The following is a 26,761-nucleotide window of genomic DNA, read 5'->3' as shown; positions in this document are numbered from 1 at the left end:
CGATGACGCGGCGACGTGCGCGACGCTGGAAGGTAAATACTTCCACGCATGCGTCGAATCATTCCGACGCATGCGAGGGATGTGGAGCGGACGGACTTATCCGGTGAGTCTGTACAGATGACCGGATATGTCCAAAGGACAGGATTCCAGCGGATAGATTTTGTAGCATGCTACAAAATTTTTATCCGCTGGGAATCCGTCGGCTGAACAAATGTCCACCGAAAATTGGCCGCTCGGGCCTACACACGACCGGATCTATCCACTGGAACTGATCCGCGGATAAATCCCAGCAGATAGATCCGGTCGTGTGTACGGGGCCTTAAGCTACACGGGTGAAAGTGGGAACGGTTGTCAAACCAGGTGTATGTACTGGGGAATTTTAGTTAGGAAGTCACTTAGGTGAGTGGGGAAACATCTTCAGCGTTACGAAACATGAATTTTATCTTTTCACTCAACATTATTTATTTATGTATTTGCCATGTTAGTACTCTCCGTTAATCAGTGCTTTACGAAGTACACAGAGCCACTCATACTATTGCCTGCTCAAGAGGTGCTTGTAATCTAATGTTGCAGCTTTAGTTATAAAAACAGCCACAAACCACTTAACCTGAAGCAAACTGGATTATCTAAAGGAAACATGTATTACCAGAAACAAAATAATTTCAGAGCAAATTTTGTTTCTGGTGATAATCAAAACATCAAAAACGGATGCATTTTATCGGTACCCCAAGGACAGAACACCAAAAAAATAAAATGATTACAAACTTATTTCAAATTGTACACATAACAGAGAGCAAGGAAAAAACAAAATATTATAAAGTCAAATATAATAGTCCGCTCTCCATCCAATTTTACAGAGGTTTCCCAAAAAGAATGGGCGAAATGTCACTCTCTAGATCAGGCGTGTCAAACTCAATTTCAGTGTGGGCCGCATCAGCATTATGATTGTCCTCAAAAGGGCCGGTTGTATCTGTAAGATTAGATGTCCAGCGCATCCCTTACCCTTACATTAGATGTCAAGTGCCACCCCACCGTCAGAAGTTGAGTCCCCTACTCTCCCTTACATCACAGTGCACCCCTCTTTCCTTATGCTGCTGCTGGGAAGAAGCTGGATGCATTGATTGAAAGCACAAAGTAAGCGTCTGGAGGAGGACCAGAGGAGGGCTGGAGCTCTCCTGCAGCTGCAGGAGAGGTGCGAGGGCCACATGAAATGGCCCGGAGGGCCTTGTGTTTGACACCTTTGCTCTGGATGTATATAGCTGGTAGAGACATACCCAAAAAGACTTGCAGCTGTAATTGCAGTGAAAGGTGGTTCTGCAAGGTATTGATTCAGGGAGGCTGAATACAAATGCACGCCACACTTTTCACATATTTATTTGTAAAAAAAATTGGAAATCATTTATCATTTTCCTTCTACTTCACAATTATGTGCCACTTTGGGTTGGTCTCTCAAATAAAATCCCAATAAAATACATTTCAAGGGTCATAAATACTTTTTCAAGGTACTGTAGATCCTTTAAACACATACAAACATAGAGGGGGAAGTGTGGGTGCACACATAAAGAGAAGTGAAGACCCTAGAGTAATATCAGGCCCATCAGCTGTAAAAGACAAATAGCAAAGGCAAAAAATACAATAGTCTAAATGGCCCTTGAATTACATTCGCAGGCATGTGAATTCCCAGGCAATCCCAAAAGTAAAAATAAACCATTGGCACAGACCTTCACAAATCCTAGAAGTCCAGCATCAGAAAAAAAGAATATGGAAGCCATTAAGATGGTATGACAATGAATATAACTTCTTGATCTACTGCCAAGGCCAAAGAACCCCTCAGAAAAAAAAACACAACCACTCATGAGGGAATTTAAAAAGGCAACACAGTATAAATAATACTAGCCCGTCCTTAAAATCCCTAAATTGATTAACAATGCATACAATACATAATCACTAGCATATAAACTAGAACCTCAAGACCACATTTATTAACTGGTCAAGCACTGACTCATTTTTTTTCTCTAATATTCTTGATACTCGTGATAGTTGGACAAGCTCTGTAAAGTAAAATTTGCTAGCCACTTAGCCCCCGAGGATGCCTTTGTCAACCAATTAACTTCCATAGTGCCATTGTGACTGATTTACCCTGAGTGCCATCAGATATTTCTGACACCTATTTCCGATGGATATTTAACCAGTGCTTCTCACTGGACTCAATATAATTAGTATGCTTTATTTTCTCAGTTGGCTAAACAGGGCACATGCTGTGTTCACCATAGGAACAACAAAATGGATGTGCTGTGTTGGTAATTGTCTCCTTTGGTAGTGTACTCACAGAATGTTAGTATCAAATTAAATGTATTCTTTTAGTTGCCATTGTAACTAGCATTCAATGGCTATTCCACTACAGGGACCCATTACTTCTAGAGTGGTTATTGACCATGGGAAAAAAGGTCATACTTAACAAGTTAAAAAAAGTTGGAAAAGTCCTGTGTACTCAGCATAACTTTTATATCCAATCAGATTACTTCTGTTATTTTTACTATAGTAGAATGAACAAGATTATTTTATTTCCCTTTATGAGCAATTTTATTTAAGTTCCCACTTCCCAGTGCTATGTTTTTTTTTATCCACTAATAGATAGCCAAAGGTGTTACCTTTAGAGCTATCAAATATAAAATTTGGCATACTGTGTACTTTTACTATTATAAATACCCTTGTTTTTCAGTTTGTGACATTGATCAGGCTTGATAAATAGTCCTGTAGGTTCATACAACTTGTCACTGTCTCCAGGCTGACATTCACTTGTTTGGCTTCAATTTGTTACTTACTGTTGTCTTTCAGATGTGTCTTGCTTTGAATGTTAACACATTAAAGACTACTAACTATTTAAACAGTGCATATAAGAAACAAAGCTTTACTTATTTTCAAATAATTGTGTTGTAGCTTGTTATATACTTGTATGTACATTGCAATACAGACTTCTATTGACACCATACATGAATATGAATGTGTTTTACCTATTTTAATACAGGGCACTTTTAATCCCTTCCTGCCCAAACCAATTTTTAGCTTGCAATGCTCTTAGGCCACGTACACACTATCGGTTAAACTGATGAGAACGGTCTGATGGACCGTTTTCATCGGTCCAAACCGATCATGTGTGGGCGTCATCAGTTAATTATCCATCGGTTAAAAAAAAGCAAACTTGTTTTAAATTTAACCGATGGATTCCTAACCGATAGAAAAAAAACGATCGTTTGTAGGCACGTCCATCGGTTAAAAATCCATGCATGCTCAGAATCAAGTCGACGCATGCTTGGAAGCATTGAACTTCGTTTTTTTCAGCACGTCGTTGTGTTTTACGTCACTGTGTTCTGACACGATTGAATTTTTAACTGATGGTGTGTAGGCACGACTGACCATCAGTCAGCTTCTTCGGTTAACCGATGAAAAAATCCATCAGACCGTTCTCATCGGATGGACCGATTGTGTGTACAGGGCTTTACACTTTGAAGGACAATTACTCAGCCATGCTACACTGTAACCAAGCAAAATGTTTATCATTGTTTTCATACAAATAGAGTTTTCTTTTAGTTGTATTTAACCACCACCATTTTTTTGGGGGGGGGGGGGGGGGGTTGCGACATAAGCAAAAAAAGAGCGAATATTTAAAAAAAAAGTTTCTATTATAAAAGTTTGCAAATAAGTATGTTCTCCTCATAAATTTAGGCAAACATGTATACTGCTACATATCTTTGGTAAAAAATAACCCAACTTAGTGTACATTATTTAGTCTGCGTGAAAGTTATAGAGTCGACAAGCTATGCTACAGTAGGTGAACCCGATTTTGTGTCAATCTCGCTCTCTTTCTCAGCGAGATTGAGCACCTACGAGCCCCATCGCGGGAGCCAGCGCCGAGCTGGCTTGCCGCGATGGAGACAGAGCCGTCATAGAAGCGACGGGAGATCCGACTTGGATTCCCGCCAATTCTACACGTGTGCGGCGTTTGTTATGAATCCTGAGGGGGAAGTCCCCGCCGGATTTTAAATAAAAATCCGGCATGGGTCCCCCCCTCAGGAGCATACCGGGCCCTTAGGTCTGTTATGGGTTGTAAGGAGAGCCCCCTCTACGCCGAAAAAAACGGCGTAGGGGTCCCCCTACAATCCATACCAGACCCGTATCCAAAGCACGCTACCCGGCCAGCCAGGAAGGGAGTGGGGACGAGCGAGCGCCCCCCCCCCCCTCCTGAGCCGTACCAGGCTGCATGCCCTCAACATGGGGGGGTTGGGTGCTCTGGGGCAGGGGGGCGCACTGCGGCCCCCCCACCTCAGAGCACCCTGTCCCCATGTTGATGAGGACAGGGCCCCTTCCCGACAACCCTGGCCGTTGGTTGTCGGGGTATGCGGGCGGGAGGCTTATCGGAATCTGGGAGCCCCCTTTAATAAGGGGGCCCCCAGATACCGGCCCCCCACCCTAAGTGAATGAGTATGGGGTACATCGTACCCCTACCCATTCACCTGCAAGAAAAGTGGTAAAAACACAAATAAACCACACAGTGTATTAAAATATTTTATTTTTCTGCTCCGGAGGCCGCCCCCTGTCTTCTTTATTAGCTCTTTTACCAGGGGGGGCTTCTTCTTTGACGTCTTCGGGTGGGTGGGGGCCGCCGTCTGGTTCTCTTCCACCGCCGGGGGGGGGTGGCTTTTAAAAAAGCCCCCACCCCCCCGGCGGGTTTCCTCCGGCGTCTTCGGCGGGGCTCTTCTTCTTCCGCTATCCCGACGGGTCTTCTCAACTCTCCGGGGTTCTCCTTCTGTCTTCGCCGCTCTCCGTTGTTGACTCGGCGCACCCCGGTTCTTCGTCTCGCTGTCCGGTGTCTTCTTCCGTGCTGTACGTCTTCTCCTTCTGTGCTGTGATGAGTTCTTCTTCCGTGCTGTGACGTCATGTTCTTCACTTCTCTCCTTCTCCCGATGTTGACTCGCCGGTCCTCCTCGCTGAAATGACGGATGCGCGCCTTGCATCGGACCTATATAGGCCTCACAGTCCCATCATGCTCTGTACCTACCCATGTGATACCTACCACGTGGTAGGTATCACATGGGTAGGTACAGAGCATGATGGGACTGTGAGGCCTATATAGGTCCGATGCAAGGCGCGCATCCGTCATTTCAGCGAGGAGGACCGGCGAGTCAACATCGGGAGAAGGAGAGAAGTGAAGAACATGACGTCACAGCACGGAAGAAGAACTCATCACAGCACGGAAGGAGAAGACGTACAGCACGGAAGAAGACACCGGACAGCGAGACGAAGAACCGGGGTGCGCCGAGTCAACAACGGAGAGCGGCGAAGACAGAAGGAGAACCCCGGAGAGTTGAGAAGACCCGTCGGGATAGCGGAAGAAGAAGAGCCCCGCCGAAGACGCCGGAGGAAACCCGCCGGGGGGGTGGGGGCTTTTTTAAAAGCCACCCCCCCCCCGGCGGTGGAAGAGAACCAGACGGCGGCCCCCACCCACCCGAAGACGTCAAAGAAGAAGCCCCCCCTGGTAAAAGAGCTAATAAAGAAGACAGGGGGCGGCCTCCGGAGCAGAAAAATAAAATATTTTAATACACTGTGTGGTTTATTTGTGTTTTTACCACTTTTCTTGCAGGTGAATGGGTAGGGGTACGATGTACCCCATACTCATTCACTTAGGGTGGGGGGCCGGTATCTGGGGGCCCCCTTATTAAAGGGGGCTCCCAGATTCCGATAAGCCTCCCGCCCGCATACCCCGACAACCAACGGCCAGGGTTGTCGGGAAGGGGCCCTGTCCTCATCAACATGGGGACAGGGTGCTCTGAGGTGGGGGGGCCGCAGTGCGCCCCCCTGCCCCAGAGCACCCAACCCCCCCATGTTGAGGGCATGCAGCCTGGTACGGCTCAGGAGGGGGGGGGCGCTCGCTCGTCCCCACTCCCTTCCTGGCTGGCCGGGTAGCGTGCTTTGGATACGGGTCTGGTATGGATTGTAGGGGGACCCCTACGCCGTTTTTTTCGGCGTAGAGGGGGCTCTCCTTACAACCCATAACAGACCTAAGGGCCCGGTATGCTCCTGAGGGGGGGACCCATGCCGGATTTTTATTTAAAATCCGGCGGGGACTTCCCCCTCAGGATTCATAACAAACGCCGCACACGTGTAGAATTGGCGGGAATCCAAGTCGGATCTCCCGTCGCTTCTATGACGCGCTTGCTGGGATGTGCTGTCACTATTCCAGTGAGTGTGAGATGTCGGCGAGATCTCGGCACCCTGTCGCCGAGTATCAGCGCGACGCTGTCGTGCTGAAAGCACAATATCACAAACACCTACTGTATGTACTGACTGCCTATCTCATTTCTCATGAAATGTCAAGACAGTACAAATAACCCCCTTTTCGGAAAGTAGACAGTCCAAGGTATTTAGTAAGAGAGTAAGAGGCATGGTGAGTTTTTTGAAGTTGTATTTTTTTCCTACAATTCTTGGGAATTTTAAGAAATTAATTATCTTTTACACAAAATTGCCATACTAACAATTTATTTCTTACACACGGCATAGGCATACTTGCAATTACACCCCAGAAAACGCATTTCTGCTACTCTTCCTGAGTATGGTGATACCACATATGTGAGACTTTTTCACAGCCTGGCCATATACAGAGGCCCAACATCCAAGTTTCACCTCCAGGCTTTAAATTTAATTACAGTAAATTACACATCTAATTTCCTGACTATCTATGACAATTTTGAAGGCCCTGGAGCAACACCAACAGAATTACCACATTTTGGAAATCAAATACCACAATGTATGTTCTAAGAGGCCCAATGAGTGTTTTGAACATTTAATTTGTTTCCACAAGTTTTTAGAAAATGTGTAAAAAAAAATAACATTTTTTTTTTTTTAACACAAAGTTGTCAATCTATGAGATATTTTTAACAAACAGCATTGACATACCAAGAATTACACCCAACATACAATTTTATACTCCTCCTGATTTTGGGGATACCACATGTGCCACAAGACCTTTTTAATGTCTGAACAGATTATGTATCCAACATTACAACCTGTGTAACACAAACATCAACAAACACTGTATAGAAAACAATGTACTGTAATGGTCACCTCTGTTACTAAAAACCAAGCACGTCTAACCTATTGGTACGTGGATGCACCCAAAGCACAATGCTATGTTCACTGGCCAGGAAGTATAGGAGGCTGAACAATGGGTAAACAAAAGATTACCTGTGGTTTGAGTAGAGCATTGGTTCAGGAAGCAGGTGGAGACATGGTCAGCAACAGCCAACTGAATCATCCAGGCAGCAGGCAGTACTATGTTCCATAAACATGCCAGGGTCAGTACAGGCAGGAAGCTGATATCCAGGCAGCAGGCAGGAATGTGGTCCATAAAAATTCTTGGATGATTACAGGAAGCAGACAGAGATATGGTCAGCACAGCCAAAGTATTGGTCAAGGCAACAGGCAGGAACATGACCCATAAAAGGTCTTGGGTCAGTACAGGCAGTAGGCAGAGATATGGTCAGCACAGCCAAATGTATGGTCCAGGCAGCAGGCAGGAACATCAGGCTTAGGTCCTTGTCAGGTAAGACCTGGGCCCAGGGGTAGGGGCTAATTCCCACCAAATCTCTTCAAAGCCTCCGGATTTCAGACCCTGATCCAAGAATTACAAAATCTGTGAAAAACTGTTTTTCTCTACTCTGAAGCCCATTACATATGTAAGATCCCAGTGTTAACTTGAATCCCACTACTACAATAGCAGAGCAAAAGATTAGTCCAAGTGACAAGCAAAAACATGGTCGATTAACAGGCCAACGTCAGTACAGGTCGAAGGCAGAAACTTGGTTAATAAACAATCCAGACGGCAGTCAGAATCATAGTAAATAAACAGGCCAGAGTCAGTTTAGGTGGAAGACAGAAACATGGTGGATAAATAATGCGGACAGTAGGCAGAGGCATAGTCGATAAACAGGCACGGGTCAGTTGAGGTGGAAAGCAGTGTCATGGTTGGTTGAGACAGCAGGCAAATGATCAGCACATATATTGAACATGGGAAAATGGCAGGCTGTTAGAAATATGGGCTAATTTTCTAGTAATGTGTGAAAACACCTGAAGATGCATAGGCCCAGTTAGGAAGGGCATTGGGAACAATGGAAATTGATGTCTCTTCTAACTACCCCTCTGCGGCATACCCAACATCTTTTTTGGCATCTTTGGCCTGCTTCTGTTGGTGGAATGCTCTTAAGTAAATGGCTCGCATAAAATCTGCTCACAGAATCAGAGCGAATGTTTTCTAGAGGGGATTTTTGCTAATAGATAAAGAACGTGATGATTTCTTCTATAAATTTGAGGAAGGTGGTGGGTTTGGTGTAGGTAACATACAAACTATAAATGTCAAAATTAATAAGATAAATTGCAACTTTTTTACACCAGAAACAGGACCTTCTTGTTGCTAAATAGGGCTGTAACATCTAATCATTGAAATCAAATTGGGGTGTATGGCACTGCTGGTGACTGCCTGGTTTTCAGAGCATCTTATACTTTTAGAGGGGACCTTTCCCTCTTCTGATTCGGTTGCTGATCCACAGAATCTGACGGTGAGAGCTCCCTGCTGTTCTTATCCATCATACTGAGTATTTAAAATGCCTCCTCACTAGTGTGAACTTTTTCGGACATGGCTGGCTCTGGTGACACTGGGACAGGTAGACTGCTGATGTTGGCTGTGTGATAAGTACTCTTCTGATGGGAGGTTGTGTGATAGGTACTCTGCTGATGGGTGGCTGTAGGACAGGTACTCTGCTGATGGGCAGCTGTAGGACAGGTACTCTGCTTATGGGCAGCTGTAGGACAGGTATTTTGGTGATGGGCAGCTGTCTGACGGGTACACTGCTGATGGCAGCATTCATGGGCGATGTGTGACAGGTACACTGCTGATGGGCACTGATTAGCGACAGGTACACTGCTGATGGGCGCTGATTGGCGATGGGTCTACTTCTAATGGGCACTGATGGGTAACAGGTACACTGCTGATAGGCTACATATACACTGCTGATGAATCAAATGACGCAGTGGCATCAGCAGAGCTTGTCCCGATGTTTCTAAACGGGCCTTTTTAGGACGAAACTTTGGGACAGGCTCTGCTGATGCCAATGCGTCATTTGATTTTTCTACATGCTTCTAATATCTTCTCAAATGTGAGTGTCCATTTTTTACTTATACAATAAATATTTCTTGTTGAAATGGTATCACACTGTGGCCTATTTTCTCTCCTTCTACCGATTTATTATTTGGATGAATTGCCTTTGAGTTTGTGTCACTGCATCCTTGGTTGAACACTACTGGCAACAATATTGTGACGGTCTTCCGTCTCATATGTCTACATTGGAAGATGTGTATGCTGATATTTTTTTTCCTCCCCTGGGTGTACTACACCACAAGCTCTGTTGACTCATTGGGGGTATGCCTAGTTGGGTTCAACATATCTGGTAAGCCTCTCTTTTTTATAGGTGGTGGAATACCTACAGACAACTATTTTATTATTACTCACCTTGGAGAGTCACTTCATCCACTGGAAACACTTTATGGACTATATAAAAACTATGCACTAGCACTCTGCGTCATATGTAAATGTGTCACTGTTCACTGTGGGCCAGATTCTCAAAGAAGTTACGCCAGCGTATATGGAGATGCGCGGCATAAGTGTAAAAATGCGCCGTCGTATCTATGCGCCGTAGTCACAGAACCAGATACGCCAGAAACAAGGCTTCTCCCGTCCGTCTTAACTTGTTTAAGTTTACGCAGCGTAGGCGCATATTTCCGCTGATGGCATCCTGCGCTTCCATTGAATTAGTATTCAAATATGCAAATGATGTAAATGCGCTGATTCCCGAACCTACGCGCGATCGGCGCAGGCGACGCGCGGTGCGCGTAAGACGAATGGCCGGCCTAAAGATACCCCTCATAAAGCACGGGTAACTTTGCCCCAGAGTAAGTGAGCTTGAAAGCAAATACAGCAGCACCATCCCGGACGAGCTGAGTAACCACACTTATAGGACAACACATTCGTATGCCAACATGCCAGGGGTAGGCCTGGTCTTAGCACTACTAGTGTGTGCAGAGGCAGAGGCGCGTAGAAGGAGGAGGAGGAGGGCACGTGAGAGGGCACAGGAGAGGATATACCGACCACGCATTAGCATCTTTGGCATGGGTGATTTGGAGGTGTATCGCCGTTTCAGATTCAGCCCTGCTGCCATCCTGGAAATTACCAGAGCCCTGCAGGATGACATCACCAGCCCAACACACTGCTCACATGCAGTGCAGCCACTGGTGAAGGTCCTGGCAACACTGCATTTCCTGGCCACTGGTTCTTTTCAGCGCATAAGTGGAGACGTGGCTGGGATATCACAAACCAGCATGAGCAGATGTGTGCACCAGGTTGTCCCCGCAATCCTCAGATGCGTGGCCAACCAAATGATCAAACCCACCCAGGAGGACCTGCGGCAGAAGACAATGCTTGATTTCTGCCTAATTGACGGATTCCCGCACACCGTGGGGGCCATTGATTGCACACATGTGGCACTACAGCCCCCCCCACGACACAGAGCACATTTATCGCAATCGGAAGCATTGGCATTCCATAAACATACAGGTGATAGCCGATGCCAAATACTTCATATGGCACGTCCGTGCCAAACACCCAGGGGCCAGCCATGACAGCTACATATACCGTCAGGGCCCCATCCCAACAGAATTTGAACAGAACATGTATGGGGACAGCTGGCTGGTTGGTGAGTGACATGGGTGTCAGGTATGACTGTCCCCCCCCATGATGCAGACATCACGAGGGGCACATGCATGACTAACATCCTCCTGTCTTTTCCCTTCCAGGTGATGCGGCATATGCACTTGGACCCCATCTCATGACTCCATTCCAGAACCCCCAAACCAGAGAGAGAAGATACAATGAAGCACATGCACGTACCCGTGGAGTGGTGGAACGCACCTTTGGCCTCCTGAAGTCCCGTTTCCGATGCCTGGATAAGTCGGGGGGTACCCTGTTGTATTCCCCAAACTTTGTGTGCCAGATCATCGCTGCATGTTGCATGCTGCACAACTTCGCCGTGAGAAAGGGCCTGGAGATTGACCTACGTGATGACCTGACCCCTGAACCAGACAATCCCCCCTAACCGAGGGTACCCCGTCTGCTGATGGTACAGCAGTCAGGAGATGTCTCGTGGAACGAATCTTTGAACGTTAAACACACACATTAAACATGGCACAATGAGAATGCACGCATGCACACCACTGTGGTCCCTAGCACACACCCCCCACATCCACATCACATTGGATTAGACCGAAGTACCCCGCATGGTACTAGGGAGCAGCAACGCCGCGTCAAGTCCCCAATGATGTTGCTGTTCATTCATACGTCATTCATACGGACCTGGGGAGAACTTATCCCCAGCGACCGAGGGTGACACCCCTTACTGGCAGGAGTGTCACCCCCCCCACATTCACACACCATTCACACTATAGCCTGCACTACTGCCTGTGTGCAGCAATAAAAAAAAAAAAAGCTCTTAACCAGAGCAAAAAAAAAAAAAAGCTCTTAACCAGAGCAAATATAAATAAAAAAGCTCTTAACCAGAGCAAATATAAATAAAAAAGCTCTTAACCAGAGAAAATATAAATAAAAAAGCTCTTAACCAGAGCAAACATAACTTGAAAAAAAATCACTTGCCCCGGCGCGGGCTATGCCTGGTGCCCAGGCTCCTGGCCCTCACTTGCCTGGGGGGAGCCTCAGTTGGGGGTGGGGCATCAGGTGGAGGAGCATCCCCAGGCCCCTCCCTGGCTGCCTGTCTGTCCTCCAAAGCCACCGCTATGCGGCTGAGCACAGCCTCCAGGGTAGCTGTTTGGGCCTGTACAGCCACTGTAAGGCACCTGACCTCCCCCACAAGTTCAGCAGTGGTAGTCTGCAGCTCCCCGAGGCTGGTGACTGTTGCTGCACTGTTTACAGCGACATCCTGGATAGCATCATGTACTGCTCCCGAGGAGGCCAGGCTGTCAGATAGGCACCCTTAACTCCACCACGAGTTCCCCCATATGGCGGCTCTGCTGGTCCTGCTGCCTGGCCAGATTTTGTTGAAGCACTCCTGCCGAACCCCTTGTCTTATGGGTCGCCTTCCTGGGGACAGGAGTGGCTGGGGCCCTTGCATAGGGGGAAGACCTTGAGGGTCTGGAGATGAGGGGGATGGGACAGGAGGGACTGGAGAGGGTGTTGGAGGACCCTGAGGGGCTGGAGATGTGGCGGGTAGTTGTTTGGGATGGTCCTGCCACCACATGCGAATCCTCCAAAAAAAGAAACACATCCTGATCTGTATGGACCACCTCCTCATGGACCACCTCCTCCTTAACCACCTCCTTCCCAAGGGGTCAGCCACAGAATCAGGATGCTCAGGGGATGATCTAGGATGGCCACTGGCAGCATCGGATGGCCCCGCTCCCTCCTGCACACCTGTGGATGACACAAAACATTCACATGTTGGTGGACCCACACACTTGTCACATGTTCCCTTGCCCCCCAAACATGCTACACACCAGATAGAAGATAAAACACACTTACCTGTCCTCATGGCGGGCTCACCTGTGTCATAGCCCTCCAGGCCCTCCACCTGCTCCCTCTGAAGGCAGCGGGAAATCACTTGCTCCTCTTCTGTGAGCCGAATCGGACAGGGTGGCCCCCCTCCAGTGCCCCTGGAATGCTTGTTGATCTGGGCAAGCTTGTTTCTCATCACACCCCGCAGGTCATTCATTTTTTTTTATGTCCTGGGGGGTCCTGACCTCATGACCAATAGCATTCATCTGGGCAGCAATCCTCATAAGGATCTCATCCTTCTTGGACTTGCTGGTGCTGGCACTATCTGCACCATGGAGGTGAGCATCATATCTCTCCATTGCAGCTACAACGATTGCCCTCTCATCTGGGGAAAAGTTTTTTTTGTCTCTCCTTCCTGGGACCAGGCATAGCAAGGCAAATATCACAGACACCACCAACCCAATAAATGGAGTAACTTTGATCTCCACAGGCGCATGTCCTGACGCTCTTATACACTGGGCCGGCCCATCTCAGGGGAGAGTTACACCTAATGTTGCTTTGCGCATGCGCAGAGGGCGGGGCACGTCCGGCGCATGCTCCGTTCGGTCTGGACTTCATTTGCATGGGGTTACGGTTCATTAGAATGCAAAACGCCCACTTCCCTCCTACCTTCACTTGCGCCGGCTTACGCCAACACATTTAAGTTGCGCTAGCGCATCGTAGGACGCATGTGGTCCGGGAATATGGGACTTCTCTCTCCAAGTTAAGTCGGCGTAGCGCATCTGAGATGCGCTACGCCTGACTAAAAATGCGCCAATCTACGAGAATCTGGCCCTATATATTTAATTGAATGACAATATTTGAAAAATATTGTATATGTGTTGTGTGCACCACAGTGAATCTCTGCTATCAATACATGTTTGAGTAGCAGATGTTCACCTTTATCATAGTTTTACTGTGTTTTCTGTGTTACTGTGTTACCATTTTTGAAGTCTTTAAGGCCTGGTACACACGATAAGATTGATCCGCGGATACGGTCCTCCAGACCGTATCCGCGGATAAATCCTCTGGCGGATTTGGATCCGTTGGCATGTACTCACCATCGGATCCAAATCTGCGTGGAATTCAACCGCGGTGACGTGTCGCGCCGTCGCCGCGATGATGACGCGACCACGTGCGCGACGCTGTCATATAAGGAAATCTACGCATGCGTCGAATCATTACGACGCATGCGAGGGACGGGTTCGGACGGATCGATCCGGTGAGTCTGTACAGACCACCGGATCGATACGCTTGAGCCGATTCCAGCAGATAGATTTGTTAGCATGCTAACAAATTTTTATCTGCTGGAAATCGGAAATATCCGCGGATAAATATCCGCTGGAACGTACACACCAGGGGATCTATCTGCTGAAACCGATCCGCTGAGATTTTCCAGCGGATGGATCCTCTCGTGTGTACGGGGCCTAAGTGGGCAAAAGATGGAGCAATTTCCTTTCCTGCAACCAAGAAAATCACTTGATTCATTACTGGTGGGGAAATCCCTCCCGCGGAGCTATTGTGTTCCCCTGGTGCTAGCAATATTTGCATGTAAAATTGCCGGTTCTACCCAAGTTGATTGATCAATTAACTTGGGTACATTCAGCCTGCCCATTCATGGTTTCTAAATTTTGGCCAGTGCCTGCTGAACCCGCAGAGATTTGAACTGTACATGGCCGGCTTTACACATAATGAGCTTGTCTCTAGGTATCTGATAGGCCCCGTACACACGACCGAACATGTCTGCTGAAACTGGTCCACGGACCAGTTTCAGCAGACATGTTCGGTCGTGTGTACGGCCGATCGGACAGGATTCCAGCGTACATTTGCCCGCCAGACCGTTTTCGAGCGGACAAATGTTTCTAAACTTGCTTAGAAACATGCCCACTGGAATCCTGTCCGTCGGACATGTTCGGTCGTCTGTACAGACTTACCGTACATGTACACGTACACGTACACAGAAATCTCTGGGCGGGCATGTCCGCTGAAAACGGTACGGCGGACCGTTTTCAGCGGACATGCCCGCCCGGAGATTTCTGTATGATGGCTGTACATACCATCATACAGAAATGAGAGACAATCCGCATGGACAGACAGCGCGGTGATGTGTTTGCGCCATCGTCACGACGATGACGAGGTGACATGCGCGACGCTGAAAGGTCAATGCTTCCACGCATGCATCGAAGTCATTCGACGCATGCGAGGGATGGCGGCCGCTCGGACATGTACGGTAAGTCTGTACAGACGACCGAACATGTCCGACGGACAGGATTCCAGCGGGCATGTTTCTAAGCAAGTTTAGAAACATTTGTCCGCTCGAAAACGGTCTGGCGGGCAAATGTACGCTGGAATCCTGTCCGATCGGACGTACACACGAGCAAACATGTCTGCTGAAACTGGTCTGCGGACCAGTTTCAGCAGACATGTTCAGTCGTGTGTACGGGGCCTTAGGGTTACCCATCATAATGTAAATTAACCCCATGATGTCTCTAGAATACACTGTACCTGTAATTAAATTGTTTGCACTGGAGTTCAGCTTTAAAAATGTTTACCTTTGATTGTTTATATAGTGTATGCTGTATTATGCTTATCTTGCTTATCTTCATCATAATATTACACTAATGCTCCATCTCAGCATATTAGAGCACTTAGTAAGATGAATTTGTAAATATGGAAGGTATAAATACAGTTTGATGAGGTAAGGTGAATAAAACATTTGAAAGATTCATTGTTCTACAGTGTAAATTAGTAATTTGTATGAAATTCTCATTATCTGAAATGCTGATCTAATTTAAATTAAAAATACTTTTATGAAGATATGGATTGAAACATGGCAAACAGCACACAAAAGCCCAATTTTCCACGTATCCATAGACAATTCTGTTGAGCTAGCTTCAAGCACCATTAAGTTCATGTAATAAAATCAAATTTCCATTACTTTTATCTGGAACATAACCAATTATGGTTCAAGAAATCTTTTGTGCATAGAGTTCACAGTTAATGTGGTATGAGAAAATAAAAAGCCAAAAAGGAGGTTTGTTCAGTGATACAAAATAATTCTTGTTTTTAGCAACAATTTTGTGACACATGATTTTGATTTAGTTTTTGAACTTCCACTACAGTTCTTGTTCAGCTTTTTTTCATAACAACAGCATGTAAAATTGTGTCAATTATATGTCATAATGAAATGAAAAGTGTAATATTTTTACAAATGTGTAAAACAAATGTTATTTAAAATATCTATCTTGGTGCATGATTTTGAGATATGAAAAAAATCATCCATTATGTCTTCTCCCTATCTATGGGATACACTATATCACAGGGACCCTAAATTGTCATTATTGCCCAGAGCCAAGTTCATAAGGAAATCAATTTTATCAGACAAAAATAAATAAAAAATACTAATGCGCTATCAAAGAGTGTTGATATGGAGCAGGGGTCCTCAAACTTTTTAAACAGGGGGCCAGTTCACTGTCCCTCAGACCGTTAGAGGGCCGGACTATGAACAAATTCATTGCAAGCCCCCTCACCATCACTGCAAGCCCCCCTCACCATCATTGCAAGCCCCCCTCACCATCATTGCAAGACCCCCCTCACCATCATTGAAAGCCCCTCACCATCATTGCAAGCCCCCCTCACCATCATTGCAAGCCCCCCCACCATCATTGAAAGCCCCATCTCACCATCATTGCAAGCCCCCCTCTCACCATCATTGCAAGCCCCCCCTCACCATCATTTTAAGCCCCCCTCACAGTCTTACTGTGCCAAACAATGTCTCACCAGTCAGTCTGTATGCACATCGGGCATCTTGTGCTCCTGCTGTGTCATGGCTCACTGTGAAAAGTTTGGCCGCACTGTGATAAGTCCCGCACAAACAACCAGGACTCCCATAGTACACAGGGGTACATATCCCCCCCACACCCCCCCTAGGCAATTGATCCAGGGTTGGACCGATCGCCCGTTGAGGGGTCAGGAAGGAATTTTTTTCTTTCCCCGGTCGCTGCAGATTGGCACAGCACGCCTGGGGTTTTTCGCCTTCCTCTGGACCAATCGGGGAGAGTAGACTCAACGAGTGACGGCTCACTTGGACAGTCTTCCACCCATCACCATATAAGACCCCCCCATCAGCGTTTTTTTCTGCGACCATGGGTTACCTAAAATACTCTGTGGAAACCATCCGGAAACTAAAACCATTTGCCTCTATACTCCCAGTTGTCACCAAAAAAGCTCTAAGGAATGAGCAACTGTTGAGAATCAATCAACAATCAACAGTCAAAAACTACGCGCAGGTACCCCAGCCCAAGCGCATAATATGCGCTTTGGTCAACACAAGATCGGCAGTAAAACACCGACAGGAAATCTATAATTTCATCCTTCAACACGATCTAGACTGCCTCTTCATCACAGAAAGCAGGCTCACAGCCAACTGCAACACCATTCTAACAGAATTGGTGGCAGAAAATGATTGCATTCAAATGCAAAACAGAGTGGGGCAAAGAGGGGGGGGCCTGGCGGTGATCCACAAGACTCACCTCTCGATCACCAAACCAGTCCTTCATTCATGGAAACCCTCACTCTACAGCTGCAAACAAATCCCCAAGATACGGTCCATATGCTACTTTGCTATAGACCACCAGGACCAAAAACGCACCTTCTCACGTCGTTGACGGAATTCATCTCCACATATACCCTAAACATCAAACACCTTTTGGTGCTTGGGGATTTCAACCTTTGGGCCAAATCCTCGCTGGACCCCGTAGCCGACGCCTGCATCGACCATCTGGAAGGATTAGGTCTGCAGCAACTAATACAAGGCCCCACTCATGCCTCAGGCCATACGCTCGATCTCATTTTCAAACAAGATTTGGAAATTGATGTCCTATAAAATGAGCCGCAACCATGGACCGATCACCATGCCATCAAATTCACAATCACCAAAAACGCCAGCCCAAAAAAAAAGACAAAACCGGTGACAACACACTGGACTAGATCTCAGAAGAAGCTCCACTCGGAACTCTTCAAAACAACACTAGGGAACAAAATAAAAACAACCCAACAAAAACAAACAGCCACAGAAACACTTGACGCCATCCACAAGGCGCTACTACAGTCAGCTGACTTAGTAGCACCAAAACGCAAAACTTGCATCCGGAAAAACAACTCCAGCTGGTTTAATGACCAGCTGACATTGCTAAAGCAAGAGCGTAGAAGAGCAGAAGCTGCGTGGAAAAGGTGCTCTTCAGATAAAAACCACACTATTTACAAGATAATAACAAATAAATCTCACAAAGAAATCTTCACTGCCAAAAAAAATCATTTCTCCAACATCTTCGCAAATGCCCTTAACCGCCCCCGAGAACTCTTCAGGCTGGTCACTCAGACTATGAATCCTGCTTGTTTAGAGGCCCCCAATTCTGATTCAAATTATCGGATTATTTCATTCATGAAATTGAAAAAATATGTGAAAGTATTCAGCAAAATGGAACCGTCACCAACTCCCCCCAAATCACAAACCTAATACCCACATAAATCAGCCGCAATCACCAAAATTCACTCTAAAACCCAGTTCCATCGATGCCACTAAAAATATCATCGGGACTCTGCGTAATAGCACAGCACCAAATGATATCGTCCCCACTAAACTGCTGAAAGAAAGTGCCGATATACTGGCACCAGCTCATAAACCAATCATTTAAGGAGGGCATGGTGCCCACCTTGCTGAAACAAGGTACAATAAAACCAATTCGAAAAAAACCTACCCTCGACCCCAAAGACCCAAACAACCGGAGGCCCATAACAGGTCTAAATGTTTTCTCCAAGGTAATGGGGAAAGTAGTTGTACAACAGCTGCAACTGCATTTAGACACCCATAAATTACTCGACCCGTTTCAATCAGGCTTCCGTCCGGGTCACGGAACAGAAACGGCGCTGCTCAAAATATGGGATGACGCTCTAGAGGCCGCAGAAGAAGGAGAATCTTGTCTCCTGATACTGCTGGACCTAAGCGCGGCTTTTGACACTGTAGACCACGGACTACTACTGGCTAGGCTAGCTGAAGTAGCCGGAGTCGCTGAAGGTGTTTTACCCTAGTTCTCCTCCTTCTTGGAAAACCGATCACAAATAGTGAAACTGGGGTCTTTCACTTATGAAAAACGTACGGTATCATGCGGAGTCCCTCAGGGATCTCCCTTATCGCCCGTATTGTTTAATAACTATCTTCGCCCTTTCTTTGAAATCATCAGTAACTAGAAGTTACTTTACCACTCCTATGCAGACGACACACAACTGTATTTCCGCATCTGCAACAAAAAGGATCATTCTCTTGGACTAGAGAAATGCCTTACTCTAATAGATAACTGCATGACAAACGGTTATCTTAAACTCACTGGTTCGAAAACAGAACTTCTCCTGTTTCACGCTAACCGGAAAAATCACCCCGCATCAACATGGACTCCCCCGCCCATTCTGGGTAAAACTATCACCCCTAGCACCAAAGTCAAATGTCTCTGAGTCATTTTCGATACCTACATGACAATTGATGCACAAATAGGGTCAGTAATCAGCGGATCCCACCACCTGCTGTGCCTACTATGCAGACTCACGCCCTTTATCCCGAAAGAGGACATTGCAGTCGTGGTGGGAACAATCATCAATTCCAGACTTGTCTGCAAGTCGTTCAAAATACGGCCGCTCGACTAGTGACTGGAAAAAAAACATGGAAATCAATCTCACCTTCACTGAGATCCCTTCATTGGTTGCCAGTAAAAGACAGAATCACTTTCAAGGCACTCTGTCTAATACATAAGTGTATTCAAGGCAACACCCCCCAATATCTATGGGAAAAAAATAAAAGCCCATAACCCCAATCGCATTCTGTGATCCACCAATCAAAACCTACTCCAGATACCCAAAGCCAGATACAAGTCCAAAGGAGATCGAAGATTTGCAGTCCAGGACCTCGCCTGTGGAATGCACTACCAACCACCATCTGACTGGAGTCGGACCACTTGGCCTTCAGGAGAAAGATTAAAACCCATCTCTTCTGAGGTCAAGGGGTTCCTTACCCATGAAATGGATACAGCGCCAGAGGCGATTCAGTTCGCATGTGTTGTTGCGCTTTACAAGTCTCTCACACACACACACTTACACACTCCTAGACCAGCTCGTGTGATGGACAGAACACTGCCTCTATCACATGAGCTGGTCTAGGAGGAGGGCAAGACTTTTATCACAGTGCGCCCAAACTTTTCACAGTGAGCTCCGTGACACAGCAGTCTCCTGCTGTGTTACAACCGGCCCCGAGGCCTGGCCTGTCGGGAATCCTGCCCTGTGTGGGTTGGGCCGGATAAATGTCCTCGGCGGGCCGCATGTGGCCCGTGGGCTGTAGTTTGGAGGACCCCTGATATAGAGTAAAGTACTAATTAATAAAGTGCTAATTGAGAATGTAAACAGCAGCTAAAACTTCTGTAGTGTTGCCAGCACCAGTAGATATGTGTATATAAAGTGAAGTAGTGCTAATTACTAAACATAATACAATAACGTGCTAATGAGCAAAGATATAAATATTCCTCTAGTGAAAAATAATGAAAAAACTTTGAAAATAAACAGATAATTCAATAAAGTGCATCACAACATAATAATTATCACATCAGAAATGACAGCTAAAAAAAATGCTAAATACATTTTTTTTCCCAAAAAATAAAGTCCATTTGTAAAGTGTATCCAAGGAAATCTGGTAATAAACAGAGAAACCAACTTCCTTATTCAAAAATGAGTTCTCCTCCTTATGGAAAGACCCCAATGGGTCTAGTAGTGCGTCAAGTGATGTCAATCACCAGGCAGTTGCTGTAACCTCCTTAAGGTGTCAGATAAGGGGATCACCGTAGCTATTCATCCAATCTCTCCAGCCTTTTTTCCTTCAGGGATGGTATCTCTAATTCCATGAAATCAAGAGCAAACAGAAAGAATGTCCATAGTGTAATAGGTAAAAAATCTCTTGTGTTTATTGATAAAACGACATAACAGTTAAAAAAGGCAAAAAACGCCAAAGAGTACAAAGGACTTCCGGTCACGGCCATAACCGAAAGTGATATCACCAAGCTCTTTCCAACGTGTTGCGTCACAACACACGTGACTTTATCAAGGCTTCCCTTGTCACACAGCTGGAGTCCGCGAATCTGGAAGAAAGGTGGGTAAAGATGGAAGCAGCCTCCAGCAGTGACAATGCATCAGTGGAGGGCTTTGTCTGCATGCAAGTTTCACATAATGTGCTAGTATGCAATGCATACTAGCATATTATGCCTTTATTTTACAGGTCAGCCTGAGGTTTACATCCTATTTAATGTTAGATGACCTCTATTTATCTCTATGCTATATGAGGCGTTCGTTCACATGCAGCGCACGTCAGTGCATTGCAACAGCATTTTTTGGGCTTGATGCTTTAAACAGCATTAAATCAAGCAGTATTCATATTTCTGTTATTATTCAAAATCACATGATAAATGCTGTTCAATTCTTTAACATTTAGTGATGGGAAATTATCATGCAGCACAGAGCAAATTAGAACACATTACTCAAATATACAGTATGTATAATAAGTACTGGTTTTAGTACTCTCTTAATAGCACTGGTATGTTAGGATCAAACTTAAAAAAAAAAGAAAAACTTCTCAAGCAATACTAGACTAGAGTCCAGGGCATAAGGACTGGTCTACTCAACCACGCAGAAATTGATCCCTAAGACTGATTTTTAGTACAGAAAATGCCATGAGTTTAGGTGCAAGTAACTTTCCCCTGGAAACAAAAGGTATATTGCTTCCCCCTGCTCTGTGAACTGTAAAAAGATTATTGAAAATTATAATTGTGTTCACTCTGACAGCGTACTAGAACAAAAGAAACACATTTTGTGAAGCAAGTTATTGTCATAAAACACTTATGACAACCTTTCTTACTTATTACTTTTGTATTCTGATTTTAACAAAAAATAATCCTGTAATGATCCTCTGACATACTACTTTCTTCACCAAGTTTCATTTATCTTGATCAAATTATGGTTTATTTGGAATAGGGGCAAGAGCCCCTATATAGAAGCTGAGGCACACTGCGGTAAGAAACAGCATGGGGACTAGTAGGGTTTGAAGCTAGAGCCTTGGATCAACAAAGAAGAATGGGGGCTTGATTGTGGAAATGGCACCAACAGTGACAGAAGAGCGTTCTGTAGGAAATAGGTTAGGCATTAGCCAAGCCTTGAACTGGGGATCAAGTTTCCTTTTTCTGTCAAAATATCATTTAAAGTTAGTGATTTATACAGGCAATTTTTGTTTATTTTTTAAAATAACAAACTTGTTAAAATAAACTGCTTTGTGCATTTGTTTTGCACAGAGCAGCCCCAATCCTCCTCTTTTCATGTCCCCACTAGTGCCTCTTGCTCCTCCCCCACCGAGTACCCCCGTAGCAAGCTGGACTTTAGTTTTCCCATGGAGGAGTGTATGTCTCCCATGGTTCAGAGAAGCAAGATCTTCCATTCTATGGACAGTGTAGGACCCCCTGATAATGGGGTACTTTGTTCCAGTATGGTGTGACCAAATCCCCATATTTTTTTGAAAATGTTCAGGTGTTTTAAATAGCCTTTCAGGGGGTAAATGTTAATTTTTGCATGTGTGCTCTGTAATATTTTGTTATGTTTTATGGTTTTATGGCTGCACCATCTTTAATGTATCTTTTAGGGTGTGCCCCCAAAATGTTTGTTTGTATAAGACACCCAGAGCACGTCTCGGCCACGCCCTGGCTCCCTCCCTTCTGGCCGTGATTGACAGCAGCAGGAGCCAATAGATTCCCCTGCTGTGTCTGAGCTAATGAAGAGAGCAAATGCTGAGAGAGCCTCAGCCCTTGTGCACATCGCTGAATCAAGCTCTGGCTCAGGTAAGTAAGAGGGGGTGGGGGGCTGCTTGCAGAAGGTACGCTCCCTTTGTCCTCATGCAGTTAGAAAGTCACTAAATCATAGCAAATCATAGGGGTCTATTCATAAAAAAATAGCAGCGCATTTATTCAAAAGTCGTAAGGTTTCTAATATGTGTGAATTGTCAGTTTCTAATTGTTTCCTTTTGGAGAGGGAATATAGCATTCTCTAACATTCAGTCCTAAGGGAAAAGAGCAAATTTTGGACCAGAAAAGTTGACAAACATTTGATCAATAGAGAAAATATTTCAACACTATAGGCTAAGAACATTTGACCAGCAGAGGAAATAATGTGAAGATGATATTTGCACAGAAAAATAAGGGGTGTATTTAGAAAAAAATGGCAAAGTTTACCTTATTACTCGTATTTTTCCGTTTAACATGTTGAAGAAGACCCCCTTAGCCCCCACCCCCTTTCCTGTGAGAGCATATAGGGGTTCTTCTTCCCCACAGCCACTTTTACATTTATAATTGGCAGAGTTGTATGGGATTCTGCCTGCAAAGCTTTGTCATTCAATCACAGGGATCTGTAAATGAATAAACTACAAGTCCCATCCTCCACCGCAGCAAAACAGACTTGTAGGCTCAATAGAATGCGAGTGCTGATCGGTGCGCTCATAGTCTATTGACACTTTATATAGCTCGGAAACTGATATCTTTAACAGAGGTACTGTACGGGTACAGAACTACAGGCAGTATCTGTAGGTGCCTGCAATCCAATGATCACAAGTGCAATGCTCTGTGTAAAAAATAATAAATGCACATTTGTTTTACCTGCAAAAGTAGGTGCATATATATTTAAATATATATTTTCTCATAAAGGTTAACTTAGCTGTTCACAGTTTATCTAAGGCAGGGGAAGGCAACATTAAAGAGGTGGAGATCTACCTGAACAACATGGGAGAAGTCAAAGATCACTGGGCACAGTGTCACCTCCTCACAACTGTTTTAAACCTCTAATTGCGTTACTACTATGTCACAATTGCGTGCATTGCACAGAAATCATGGGTTGAAATCAGGCGGTAAGAAAGCAACATATGGCCTTCTTACATCCTGTCAAACACACACTAAGATTACTTTTCAGAGAAGTGGCAGTGCCTCCTGCACTTGTAAATGAGCCCTTAGTTGCATTCAGCAGCAGCATACTAGCTCATTCACACGCAAAGTTGGGGGGCGTCATTCACTTGAATGGGTCATGCTTGGCAGGTGCTATACCCACCAACCATGACAGGGCGTTTAACTCCTGTTGCGGCTGCATGTGACATGTGTACACCTTTGGTCACTGCAGCTAAAGGGGGTGTGGTTGGGGTGGGGGTGAAAAAACAGGTCTTTACTATGGGGTTTTATCACCCGCCCGCCAAACTGAAAATGAACTCGTATGCCCTGTACACGCGATCGGTCCATCCGATGAAAGCGGTCTGATGGACCATTTTCATTGGTTAACCGATGAAGCTGACTGATGGTCAGTTGTGCCTACGCACAATTGGTTAAAAAAACGATTGTGTCAGAACGCGGTCACGTAAACTACGTACGACAGCACTATAAAGGGGAAGTTCAAATCCAATGGGGCCACCCTTGGGGCTGCTTTAGCTGATTTAGTGTTAGTAAAAGACATTTCATGCTTTTCTGTATGTTACAGCGTGATGAATGTGCTATCTCCATAACGAACGCTAGTTTTACCAGAACGAGCGCTCCCGTCCCCTAATTTAGTCTGAGCATGCGTGGATTTTTAACCCGTTGGACGTGCCTACCAAGGATCGTTTTTTTTTCTATCGGTTAGGTATCCATCGGTTAAATTTAAAACAAGATTGCTTTTTTTTAACCTATGGATAAATAACCGATGGGGCCTACACACGATCGGTTTGGTCCGATGAAAACGGTCCATTAGACCGTTTTGATCGGTTTGACCGACCGTGTGTACGCGGCATTACTGTTCTGAGCTTCCTATAAGGTTGATTTCAGCGCAGCGCAGTGCACCCACCTCTGTTTTAAAGTGGTTGTAAACCCAACCACACAACTTGCACCTACAGGTAAGCCTAGATTGTAGGTGCAAGAAATATCTCCTAAACCTGCACGGTTTAGGAAATATTTACAATAATGACATGCACGCCGTAGACAACGGCGCAGGCGCACTAAGCGTGCCGTTTTTGTGAATGGCATAATTGGGGTTAATGCCATATTCCTGCGCATGCGCGGGAGTGACGTTATCGCTGCTCCGGCCAATCACAGTGTCGGAGCAGTGAAAACAGGAAGAATCTGCGAGGGGACATGGCAGCGGCAGCGGTGGGGAACGAGGATAACTTCGGGGGCTTCGATTTCAGGTAAGTGCCACATAATGAGCTAGTATGCTATGCATACTAACTCATTATGCCTTTCTCTTGCAGGATTTGTTTTTCACAGTTTTTCGGGGGGGGGGGGGTTTACTTCCTCTTTAAACACACATTTTGTCATTGTTCACTCACCTATGAGTAAGTATCTTATGATGTAAATCAACTCCTTTGTCCCTGTGCATACTGCAACTAAAAAGTGCCTCTTTTACAGGCACTTGATTTTTTTTCTGCCTCTAAACACCCCTTCATGTAAGTCTATGTGTCCATGCACACATAGGCATTTACAAGCATTTAGCTGCAAGAGTGTTTAGAGTCAGAACATCACTTGTCCATTCAGGAAAGGAGCACTTAGGCCAGGGGTCCTCAAACTACGGCCCACGGGCCACATGCGGCCTGCCGAGGACATTTATCCGGACCTCCCTCTTCCTGCCTACTTGTAATGCACAGCGGGAAACTGCTGTGGCTGTGTGACGGAGGTTTGTGTGAAAAGTTTGGCCATGCTGTGATAAAAGTCATGCCCTCCTCCTAGACCAGCTTGTGTGATAAACGCAGTGTTTTGTCTATCACACAAGCTGGTCTAGGAGGAGGGCGGGACTTTTATCACAGCGCGGCCACATTTTTCACACAAAGCTCCGTGACACACAGCGGGAGGTGCCCGCTGTGCATAATGCACGCATTGACTGGTAAGGCTGCAATGATGGTGGGGGAGGCTGCAATGATGGTGGGGGAGGCTGCAATGATAGCGGGGGAGGCTGCAATGATGGCGGGGAGGCTGAAATGATGGTGGGGGAGGCTGCAATGGTGGCACAGTAAGCCTGCAATGATGGCAGGGGAGGCTGCAATGATGGCACAGTAAGGCTGCAATTATGGTGGGGGAGGCTACAATGAGGGCACACTAAGGCTGCAATGATGGCGGGGGAGGCTGAAATGGGGGAACAGTAAGGATGCAGTGATGGCGGGGGTGGCTGCAATGAGGGCACGGTAAGGCTGCAATGAGGGCGGGGGAGGTTGCAATGAGGGTACTTATGTCTGTGAACAGACTTTTTCCAGAATGAAACATCTGAAATCTCCAACCAGATCTAGACTAACTGATGCAAACTTGCATCACTTGTTACGACTAGCAGTGACAAATATGGAACCGGACATTGACCATCTCATTAGCCAAAAGCAGGCCCATAGTTCCCATTGAAATACTGTGGATTTAACTTTACTTGTTCTTCATTTTAAATATTGTATTTGTTCTCATTTTGTTTTTTCACTTCAAAATAAGATATGTGCAGTGTGCATAGGAATTTGTTCATACTTTGTTTTTTAACTGTCTGAGGGACAGTGAACTGGCCCCGCGGTTTAAAAAGTTTGAGGACCCCTGGTTTAAACTCTCAGGTTCCACTCCAAAAATAATGAAGATTGATTTACCCTTCCAAACACCTGTATTTATATATTTTTCCTACTGTTTAGATAATGTCATTTTGTGGCTTCCATCTTCCTCTGCCCATTCCCCCCCCCCTTCTTGTTTTTTTTTTTGTTAAAATTTATTTCATTCCCCCCAAACTTATCTAGGATGTTTTGACTTCTATAAGGTTCTATAAATATATACCTACTTGCCTCAAGGAAATTCACACATTTGTTTTATTTGTACTGTCCCCATATATGTAGGGTTTTCTTAACAGAGGGAGGGGATATTTTGTTTTGTTTTTTTTTGTGGTAAAATAGGAATCACCTTTCCCATACATAAAAACATGTTTCCCCCTTGGGGCATTTTACTCAGTAAGAATCCTTTAGCCCTGAAGGTATTCCACCTCCCTCAAATACAATTTTTTTCTCCT

This window comes from Rana temporaria, chromosome 4, assembly GCF_905171775.1.
Source record: "Rana temporaria chromosome 4, aRanTem1.1, whole genome shotgun sequence".
Lineage (NCBI taxonomy): Eukaryota > Metazoa > Chordata > Amphibia > Anura > Ranidae > Rana > Rana temporaria.
Note: the sequence above shows the minus strand (reverse complement) of the source record.